We start from the raw sequence: 11,454 nt of genomic DNA on the forward strand, positions 1-11,454 counted from the left end.
ATTTTTTTTACCAATTAGAAGAGAAAATCTGGTAGAGATTGTTGGTGCCCAATTTTTCTCTTTTTGATTCATAAACACTTTCCTGACAGGTGCCCTTACAAAAACTGAGCTTGAATGTGTGCACATTCATTGCTCCCTTTGGGCGATAATGTTTTTTCAGTCTGCCTCTGGGGTTGGGTTTGGCACGCTAGGAGATGAAGGGTATTAATTGCCGCATAGATAATGGCTTAATCTGCGCTAAGATCATAGAAAAGCATGACAGGTATACAATACTATATATAACATCACAGTGGTTATACCATTCACTCAGTCTTATGGTAAACGTCTGTTGTTTTATGGCAGTAGTGCTCAACCTCCAGTCCCTGAGCCACATATGGGCCATGGAGCCATGTCATTCAGTTTGTAAGGCTTCCCACAGATCTGGAAATCTGGTAGTGGGCAAGTGGTGGCACCACTCCCTTGTCACTAAATTTCTCAGTCCTGTGGGCCAGATGACATGGTTTTCTGCATGGGGCCAGGGCTTTGGTAGTGATCTGGAGTTGGGCCTGATCAGGTACATGAGGCTGGAGCCAAAGCTGGGACTCTATCTGATATGTGGGGTTGAGGCCATGCACCAAACCAGCCCCACACACCAGCTTGGGCCCTGGCCCTGTATGCCGGATCAAGCCCATGAATAAGTTCCAGTCTACAGAATGTCCCTGCATCCCTCATCTGGTTTGTGAGGACAAAAGGTTGGACACCACAGTTATAGTCCTGGGGTATGGGTGAGGGGCTCTCTCAACCTCTCATGTTGTTTGCATGGAATTGTTTAAAACTAATTTATTCATAAAGGGTGTCAATATGAGCCCATGGTCTAGTTTTTTGGCACCTTGCAATGAAGAAATGAAATGTGGGTGTTAGTAAATCATGGGCAGTTTTTGTATTTTATATTGGCTAACAAATACCCCATTCGTTAGACTGGGATTAAAACCCTGGTTTACCTTCTGATAGGTAAGTTACTTAACCACTGCTCTAGCAAAGTAGCAAGTCATGCTCATTCTTTTGCATGCTTTATCTGTGGCCCAATTAATCACAAATTTTGGTAAAGCTTAAGCTTAATGTTCTCAAGTACAGTAAAGCAATTCAGGATGATCACTCCTCACTATAACCACTTTCATTATCAAACAGTTCCACTTTAATCTTTGCTAGCTCTATGGGAATGTGCACTGAAGGAAAAAAAAAGAGTTAGAAAAGCAATAGGGCTGTTTGAAGCTTCAGTCCCTGATTTAATTTGGCAGAGATTTGGCCCAATTCAGTGGCCGAATCTCCAAATCCGAATCAAATCAGAGGACCCTTTAATCTCTCCAAATCAAATTGGAACCTTCCGAATCAATTTGGAGAGGTACAGAAAGATTCAGTGGTTTGGACATAAATGTTTTTTCTACATAGCTCTAGGTGGCAGGCGACTCTTGAACACCACAGTGCTAGGGCACAGTGCTGTGTCCCACAGAAGTACAGGGGGCCCCTCAGTGCACTCAGCAGCAGACCCAGAAGTGAACCAAAAGTGCATCTGGTCTGCTTCCAGGTCCACCGGGGAGTGTGTTGGGGAGTTCTTCCAGGCCTCCCTGGCTCAGCAACTGGTGCTGCCAGGGTCTGGGGGGATGGGTACCTGGCCCCCCCCTCCGGGTCCGATTGCTGAGCCAAAGGAGTGCAGGGGGGCCCCCCAGTGCACTCCGTGGTGGACCCAGAAGTACTTCTGGTCCACTTTCAGGTTTGCCGCCAAACACATGGAGGGCCCCCCACACTCCTGTAGGATGCTCCATGCGCCCCAGCATCGTAGAATTCACAAGCCATGCTGGTACCTCCCGGTATGTAGAAAAAAAAGATTTAAAGCTGTCTCTACGTCTGAATCGCTGATTGTCCGAATCAGCATAGAATCTTCAGATCTGGATTCAGCCGAATCGAATCAGGGACAGTGATCTGAATCAAAAAATTGAATCACTGTCTCTGATTCAGGCTGAATCCAAATCAAATAGGGCTCACTTGGCACATCCCTAGAAAGCAATTGTTTCTTCAGTTGTAACTTGGAATTAAAAATATATTCTAGTGGCTGAGGATTTGGGAATTAACACATCATATGTTGAAGCAGAGGCCTAATGATATGTAACACATGAAACAAATGAAAGTAGATTGGCTTATGTATTTCAGAAGCCCTTTCCACATTCTGTTCACAAATTCCAGTCTCATACCTTCTATCGTGGTGACTGACTCCTCCTTATGACTTCCCTCATTTCTTTTTCTTGGTGGTTGTTTTATGACTCCTATGTTCATGCTCCATAATAAGATAGCTGGACACTACTTTTATACTTTATATCTTCCCTTTGCAACTTGTTTCACCCTATCTTCTTAGCATTTGGTTTACAGAGAGCATACATAGTATAACACTGTTATAGCTAATACTACCATGTCTTCTTCAGTGAATAGCCAGAGGTCTGCAACCTATGATTTAGAATGGAAATTTCAGGGGTTAAATCTGGGGCTCCTCCTGCCTTTTTTTTTTTTTGCTGGTGAATTGTGATGTGGCATAAAGACATAATAACATAAGAACCACCATTTACTGGATCAGACCAGAGATACTTCTTGTCCAGTGTCCTGTGTCATACAGTGGCAGAAAGTACATGCTAAATGGGATAGTGAACAGAGTATAACCAGGGCTTTTTTTCACTGTTCCTCTCTCACTTGCAGACTCCAGAATTTAAATGTGGCCACCGACTTTTAATCATGGCAGATTCCTAGTCTGAATAAGTGAATGAATTCAGTTCACGTATTCAACAGTTAGTTGTTTTACTGCCACTCACATTTGAATTTTTAAACATGGTATGATAGATTTATTTCTGAATGCCTTGAATTTGCTTTTTCTATTTAATGATTTGTTACGTTATTTACAGGCTAATTTACTGAACCCACATAAGATTAATTGCAGAGTCTTTTAGGACACGTGACAAATCATTAAAAAGTGATAAAACCAGGCAACTGAAAAGCAAGTGGATTGTGACATATGCATGGAATCCCCACTACTATTTATTAATGTTTGTTTTGTTATCATTAATTACAATGAGTAAAGTCACATCAGCTCAAAGAATGAGCACATACTTATATGTTAAATAAGGGGGTTGGCTGAATCCATGAACCAGTACCGAATACCATATACATTACAAAGAGAACGGAACTCTGAATCCAAAGAATTAGCATTCCTTATTAGGGTGCATGATGCCATTTCAAGGATAACCCTGGAATGTATACAATGAAGTTCCTTGTTATAGTTTTGAGTGGAATGAACATATTTTACCCTTGTTTTCTCAAAAGCAATTGTGTTTTAATATTTGTAGGAATAGGATTACATTGCAGCTAGTGAGGGAAATTAAGGATTAATATGTGAATTCTGGAGAAGAAAAATAGGAAAACAGTAACTTAGTATAATCCTTTAAGTCTCTTATGATTGAAAGAACAACTTAAGTTTCCACTCCTCCCACCCATTTTGGAATGTCCAGTGATCCCCCCCTCCCCCACACAATTAATAAAAGAAAAAACAAACATAAAAACCTAGATAAATTACTAGAAATTATATTGTAAAAGCATTCCAATAGTGATACACCATAGTTTACAATGACCAAATATCTAATGAAATTTTATAATTCCATCTTCTCCTTCTGATTAATTGTTTGATACGTTCCATCATGTCCATTCACATTGCCCCAAAACAACGTAAGCAAAAGAAGCAACCAAGGAAGTATTTCAATACTGAGTGCTCAAAAAATCTTGCTAAAAGCAATCAATTCTAGCAGTGCCTCAGTGAGAAACACTCTGACCTCCATGATGATCTTAACACTCAAGAAAGGCATCAGTGAGGTGTGTAAAGAATCTCTAGGCTTCTCCACAAAGAAACATCAGCATTGGTTTGATGAGAATGATAGGGAAATTCAAGCGCTCACTGACAGAAAAAAGAAACCCTTCAAATCTTGGCAGAATTACATCAGCTTCAAAGAGAAGCAAGACACTTATTGCCACATTAAAGCTGAGACCCAGCAGAAAATTTGAGAGCAAAAGAGCAAGTTATGGGAGACTAAAGCAAAAAGGATTCAAATTTGACACCAGCCACAACATATGCAGTTTCTTCAGGATGATCAAAGCTATCTATGTGCCAAGCATACAAGGAGGTATCCATCTAAGGTCCAAGGGTGGAACAACAATCTTTAAATACAGCTCCACAATCAATGCGGAGTTGAAGGATCACTTTCAAGAGCTCCTAAACTGAGATTCTAATGTCAAAGACAATACCACTGGACCTCATTAAGGACTATTTTGCAGATTCAACAATTTATTACAATGCCTTAAAAGCCATTAAGGAGATGACGAACAACAGAGACTGGTCCTGATGGAATACCCGCTGAAATTTATAAGCAAGGTGGAAAAAGGACCGGAACCAAACTTCTTATCTCCTATGCTGTTGTCAACCCTAACCTGTTGTCTGGGCATGAAACTTGGATGACATATTGGAAACATCTGAAAGCTTTGGACTGTTAACATCAGCAATCTGTTTGGAAAAACCTCTGTGTCAGTTGGAATGATAGAAGAGTGAATGCCAGCGCTCTGGCTCAGGTAAACCTTACCGTGTTTATACGGCACCAGCTGCATTGGACATGTCAAAAGAATGCCTGAGAACCAGCTCCCAAAACAGGTCCTATACTCCCAACTCACCAGTGGTCACTGCTTTAGATGTGGGCAAAAGAAGAGATTCGAGGAAACCTTGAAGGCCAGTCTGAAGAAAGGCATAGCTAACATCAGTACCTGAGAGACTCAAGTAGTGAATCAACCCATAATGCCATGATGTATGACAATCCATTGATCATTTTGAGCAAATTCACCTCACTATAGAAATGAATAGATGAGAGAGACAAGTACTGTAACCAACATCACCAGGATCTATTCCTTCCTTCAGTAACTGTTTTCCATATCTTCTGTAGAACATGTGGATCTCAGATTGGCCTCTTTGGCCATCAATGGACTCACTCCATATTTACGGGAAGACTGTTAACCTTGGATTGAGGGCCGCTAATGATGACCACTTTGGTCTCTGATTTAAAGTATATTATGTTTTCGAGACATGACCAAATTCTACTATCTTTTGTAGCAGTGAAAACCTGGAATAACTACAATGGAGCTATACTTATTATTCAACTAATGTAAGAATAAGAGGTTAAAATTTGTAAGAGATTAAAATTTTAGTCACTATGGCTAGGGACAGAAATTGCACATGAACTAGTATAAGTGATCAAAAACTGGTTAAAATCTGTAACACACCAGATGTTTGGTGCATAGTTTCATAGTTGGTAGGGTCGGAAGGGACCTGAGTAGATCATCAAGTCCGAACCCCTGCCATGGACAGGAAAGAGTACTGGAGTCAAACAACTAAGTGGTAATCTAGCCTCCTTTTGAAAACCCCCAGGGTAGGAGCAAGCACCACTTCCCTTGGAAGTTGGTTCCAGATCCTAGCCGCCCTGACTGTGAAGTAGCGCCTCCTGATATCTAGCCTGAATCTACTCTCAGTCAACTTATGGCTGTTATTCCTTGTTACTCCCAGTAGTGCTTGGGGAAACAGACACTCTCCCATTGCCCGCTGGTCCTCCCTCACAAGTTTATAGATGGCCACCAGATCCCCTCTCAGCCTTCTCTTGTGGAGGCTGGACAGGTTCAGGTCTCATAGCCTCTTCTCCTAGTGCCTGCCCTGCTGCCCACGATCATGTTAGTGGCCCTCCTTTGGACCCTCTTGATGCTGTCCACATCCCTCCTGAAGTGCAGCTCCCAGGACTGGAAGTAGTACTCCAACTGTGGCCTGACCAATGTTGCATAGAGGGGAAGGATCACCCCCTTGGACCTGCTCGTGATGCATCTGTGGATGTGTGACAAGGTGCAGTTGGCCTTCCTGACCCGCATCCTCACATTGGCGACCCACATTCATCTTGGAGTCGATACTGACTCCAAGATCCTTTTCTGCCTCTGCTGATGAGAAGGGAGTTCCCCAGCGTGCTGGTTCTTCCTCCCCAGGTGCATCACCTTGCACTTGTCAGTATTGAAACCCATCCTATTCTCATCTGCCCACCCCTGTAACCTGTCCAGATCTAATTGTAGCCTGTCCCTCTCCTCTAATGTGCCCACTTCTCCCTACATCTTAGTGTCATCTGCAAATTTGAACAAGGTGCTTTTCACCCCCTCGTCCAAGTCACTGATGAAGATGTTGAACAGTGAAGGCCTGATGACTGAGCCCTGGGGAACCCCACTGCCCACATCCCTCCAGGTCAAAAATGACCCATCCACCACCACTCTCTGGCTGTGGCCCTTCAGCCAATTTGCGACCCGTCTGACTGTGTAGGCATCGACATCACAGTCACCTAATTTTTTAAATGAGAATGGGGTGAGAGAGGGTGTCAAAGGCCTTCCTAAAGTCCAGAAAGTCTACATCCACTGCGACACCTGCGTTCAAGGATTTTGTGACCTAGTCGTAGAAGGCCACCAGGTTGGTCTGACAGGACCTGCCTCTAGTGCACCCATGTTAGTTGCCCCTAAGCATAATCTCCCCTGCTGGTCCCTCACAGATGTGCTCCTGGATAATTTTCTCAAAGAGCTTTCCCAGGACTGAGGTAAGACTAACAGGCCTATGGTTTCCTGGGTCCTCCTTCCTCCCTTTTTTGAAAATGGGGACCACATTGGCCCTTTTCCAGTCCTCTGACAACTCACCAGACCATCAGAGTGCTTGTAAAGCCAGGGGTCCTGCAATAACCTCTGCCAATTCCCTCAGCACTCTGGTGTGGAGATCGTCAAGACCTGCTGATTTGAACACATCTAGTCCCACCAGAAGTTCCCTGATTAGGTCCTTGTAGACCCTAGGCCTGGCTGTGCCTCCCCTGGGTCCATCCAGAATCCTGGTGGGAGAGATGTCCCAGTCCCTACTGAGAAAAATGGAGGCAAAGAATTTATTAAAGAGGTTAGCTTTGTCATCTGGTGTGACCACCAGGTTTCCAAGCGTGTCCTGCAGAAGCCCCACTTTACCTACTATCTTCTTTTTACCCCCTATGTATTTAAAAAAGGACTTTTTGTTATCTTTCATCTGGGTTGCTAGTCCCAGTTTCATCTCCGTCTTAGCCTTCCTAACAGCCCCCCTACAATCTCAAGCAATGGAGGTATAATCCTCCTTAGTGATGGCCCCTCCCTTCCATTGGGTGTATGCCTCCTTTTTAGCTTTGAGACATTCTTGGATTCTTTTGGTGAGCCATGGGGGCTTTTGAGCAATCTTGCCCCCTTTGATCCTTGTTGGGATTGTCACCCTTTGGGCTTGGAGGATCATCTCTTTAAGGAACAACCACTCTTCCTGGACTCCCAACTCCCCTCCCCTCCGGGACCTCAGTGTCTCCCTGACTATTCTCCTTACCTCATTGAAATCTTCCGTCCTGAAGTCCAGAGCTGCTGCCTTGCTGCAGGCCTTTGACGCCTGGTGCTGGATGGTGAATTCCGGTAGGCGATGATCACTATCGCCCAGGTTGTTGAGAGTCCGCAGTCCCCTCACCAGGTCATCACCTGTGGCCAGGACCAGGTCCAACAAGGCATTTCCCCTGGTGGGACTGTGCACCTCCTGGGTTAGATGGAGGTCCTGTAATGTGTCTAGGAACCTACATGAGCAGTCAGACCTGACTGACTGCTCTTCCCAGGAGATGTCTGGAAAGTTTAGGTCACCCATGATGACCACGTCTCTTGACTTAACTGTCTCCGTGAGCTGACCTGAGAATTCCTGGTCCAGCTCTTCCCCCTGGTTGGGTGGCCTTTACTAGACACCCACCATTAAGTCCCTTTCCCCCTGACCCCCTTGTATTCTGACCCAGGGCACTTCAGTCTGCCCCTCCTCTGACCCCGTGCTGTTTGCTGAGGATGTGTATTGCTCTCTGACGTAGAGCACCACACCCCCACATTTCCTCCCCATTCTATCCCATCTGTACAGCCTATAGCCCTTTATGTCTACCACCCAGTCATGCACTGGATCCCACCAAGTTTCAATGAGCCCTACTATGTCTGGGTTTGTGTTAGCTAGCAGGACGGCAAGTTCCTCCTGCTTGTTCCCCATACTATGAGCATTAGTGTACAGGCATTTAAGGCCTCCTGAGGGTGTATGCGCCCCCCCAATCCCAGGACTATCCAGGCCCCTGTCTCTTACCTGGGTATTTCTTGTGCTCATTGCCTGTCTTGGCTGGCTGTTCTTGTGGGTGTCTCTTGGTTCGGTCTTCCATGGCTCCCCCTGTCCTCATCCTCCCTTTTCTCCGACAAGCCTAGTTTAAAGCCTGCCGGAGGGCACATAAGCCACTTTCAAAATGGCTGAAACCGATTTAAGATAAACGTGGATGGATGTAGTATCAGATCCAGCACCTGGTACCATGTCATCTGGCATGCAGGGTTCCTCCCCCAAGTCTGTGGAAGCCCCATGGACTGTGGCCCTGCTCACTAGGTCAAGTACTTAGCACAGGCCCAGTCCTGGTACATACAGGTAATACAGTTCCCCTGAAGCCTGATCCCCACATGCATTACTGGGCAGAGGTGGTTTGGGGCTCCTGGCACCTGATACTCATGCTTGGGATCAGGCATGGGTTGCACAGGGCTTCCGGGGCATGATGCAAGTGACCAGGCAGGAGTGGCAGGGGTTCAATCTTGGAGCATGGGGTCTGATCTGGCCCACAGAGTAGCCCCATGCTCCTCATCTGGCCCATGGGACCAAATGGTTTAGCACCACTGTCTTAGGAGTTAGAGTACTCACCCAGCATGTGGGACATGTAGGTTTATTTCTCTTATTTGCCTCAGGGGATGTGTGGCATGGCAGGTGACATGATTTTGGGAATTTCAGATTAGATCCTGGTACATATCTTTAACTGAGCACCTGTCAGCAGCCTTACAGTGGTGGTGAAAATCCTTTCCAGAAAGGGAAAAGTATATGTCATTGTTGCTGAATCACTCTCTCAACACCATCTTCTACATTTTCTTGCCACAGATATTTATCAAATATGCAGAAAGTTTTCCTACATCTACCAGATCTGAAGAACCGACTTCTCTCTCATACTCTTGGAATAGATGCAAAAGTTGATGATGACCTACAATACTACATTTTCACTGTACTATAAAGCCAGTGGAGTTCTTTGCAGGTGCTGCTTACTGTGGGGATCCCGTTATAAGATTTATTTTTCATGTTTTAAGTTGATTGGGCCAAATTTTGTTCCTATTCAAATAGAGATAGACATTGCTTGAATGGCAGCAGGGTCAGCCAATATATATAATATATAGTTAATTACATAATATAATTCATGTATAATTTTACCACTGATATTGAATACAACTCTGGTCTATAGAAAACCAAGATCTACATTGCTGTGCGATTCCAGAGGGGCAGCTCCTTCATCTGAGGTAAATCAGTTTAGCTCACTTAAATCAATGAAATTACACCAATTTATCTCACCATTACATCATCATTAATGTACAGCATAAAGCAGCTCCAGGATTCGGACCACTAGCCCTCAAATGTAATCACATCAGGTCACATTCTGATCTTGATTACTCTGGTACAACTGAGAACAGAATATGGCACCTCAGGGTGTTGTTTTTTTTGTTTTTTTTTAATTTTAAGAGGGCTTTTATCTCACCATCTGATTTCAGCTTAAATTGTGACTCAGTGCAGCTTTAACCAATCACCTATAATTTTTTAACAAACTCTACATTTACTTTTATTCTTCTTTTTCCCTTTCAAAATGAGTACTTTGGGGTCCATTTTCCAGCATACTAAGAAACAGTTAAATGACTGAATCTCAAGGGGTTGAGCACTTCTACAAACAACAGTCACAGGGAGGAAAATTAACGGTTTTCTCTTAATGACTCATATTAGTCCTCTTTGGTGGTCCAAAGCAATGGATTACTTTTTTTTCCTTTCCATCTGCCTGTCATTGGGCTGCTTGTTTGATTGCTAGTTTTGTTGTTAAAAATGTCACCCTCTTTATATTTTTTCCCCCAGAATCTTTAAAACTAAACACAGGACAAGTGGAATATACCTGTCATTTAGATCAACTAGAACAAAAGTCAATAGAAAATACATTCCTAGTTTGAAGAGGCTTCCCTGCTGACTTTGTTTATCAGAAAATGGCAAGTTTTTGTTCCTAATGGACTGAAATTTAAATAAAATCTGACCCTGGAAATAAAAGCAGCCATTATGACAAAATAAAATTATATCTTTTATAGGAGAAATTGAATTAAAATGCTGGTTTCCTTTGGTTAAATTCTTTTCCATAAGGAAATGAATGAACAAGAAAGAGAAAAATAGAATGAGATAGAAAGCTGATTGTTGAAATAGGCTTTTTAAAAATCAATAATCTCTTCTAATTTATATTTAAAAAAAAAAAAACTTTATACAGACTCCTATACAATATATTAACTATAGCTATATTGCTAAGTTTCTTTTTATTAGATTTTGAACCAGGGGTAAAAGAATATTCAGGTCTCAGATTCTTACTGGGGGCACCTACCCAAGACTCTTACTGCAGAGTTGCCTAATTAGCTCTGCAGTAAAGCATCTCCATCTACATGTGCGGAGCTAATTTGTTTACTCCAACCTAATAACTCTGCCTAAAGTTAGTACTGCCTGATACAAGTACTATCCTACAGTAGAGTTATTTACTCCACTGCAACGTGTAGACGGTGATCGAGCTGGCTGGGGCATGATGGTGCTGCAGTGTAGGGGCTGCCTGCTGACTAGCCCCACACTGTAGCACGTTTGTGCCCCAGCCAGCCCCTCCACAGCATGTTGAGCTGGTCGTAGGAGCTCTGGGTAGGATGAAGCACAGAAAACTTCTCTATGGTAACTCAATCTTACTGTCATTTTCTCTGCTCTCCATCCTCCATTATTGGGGTTTTCTGGCATGGTTCTGCCTTCCACATAGATGGGTTCTGAGAGATATAAAGCCTTCTCCAACTGCTTATGATTAGATTTGTGGTGGTTTGGAAAGGCATCTCAATAGATCATTGAGTCTGACCCCCTGCATAGGCAGGAAAGTGTGGTGGGTTCAGATGACTCCAGTCAGATGCCTATCTAACCTCCTCTTGAAGACCACCAGGGTAGGGGAGAGCACGAACTCCCTTCGGAGCCCATTCCAGATTTTGGCCACTCTAACTGTGAAGAAGTTCTTCCTAAAGTCCAGTCTAAATCTGCTCTCTGCTAGCTTATAACCATTATTTCTTGTAACTCCTGGGGCGCCTTTGTGAGTAGAGCCTCACCAGTTCCCTCTGTGCCCCCATGATGAATTTATAGGCAGCCACAAGGTCACCTCTCAACCTTCTCTTGCAGAGGCTGAAGAGTTCCAGGTACCCTAGTCTCTCCTCGTAGGGTTTGGCCTG

This window comes from Gavialis gangeticus, unplaced genomic scaffold, assembly GCF_001723915.1.
Source record: "Gavialis gangeticus isolate Ggan-Ray unplaced genomic scaffold, GavGan_comp1, whole genome shotgun sequence".
NCBI classification, from domain to species: domain Eukaryota; kingdom Metazoa; phylum Chordata; order Crocodylia; family Gavialidae; genus Gavialis; species Gavialis gangeticus.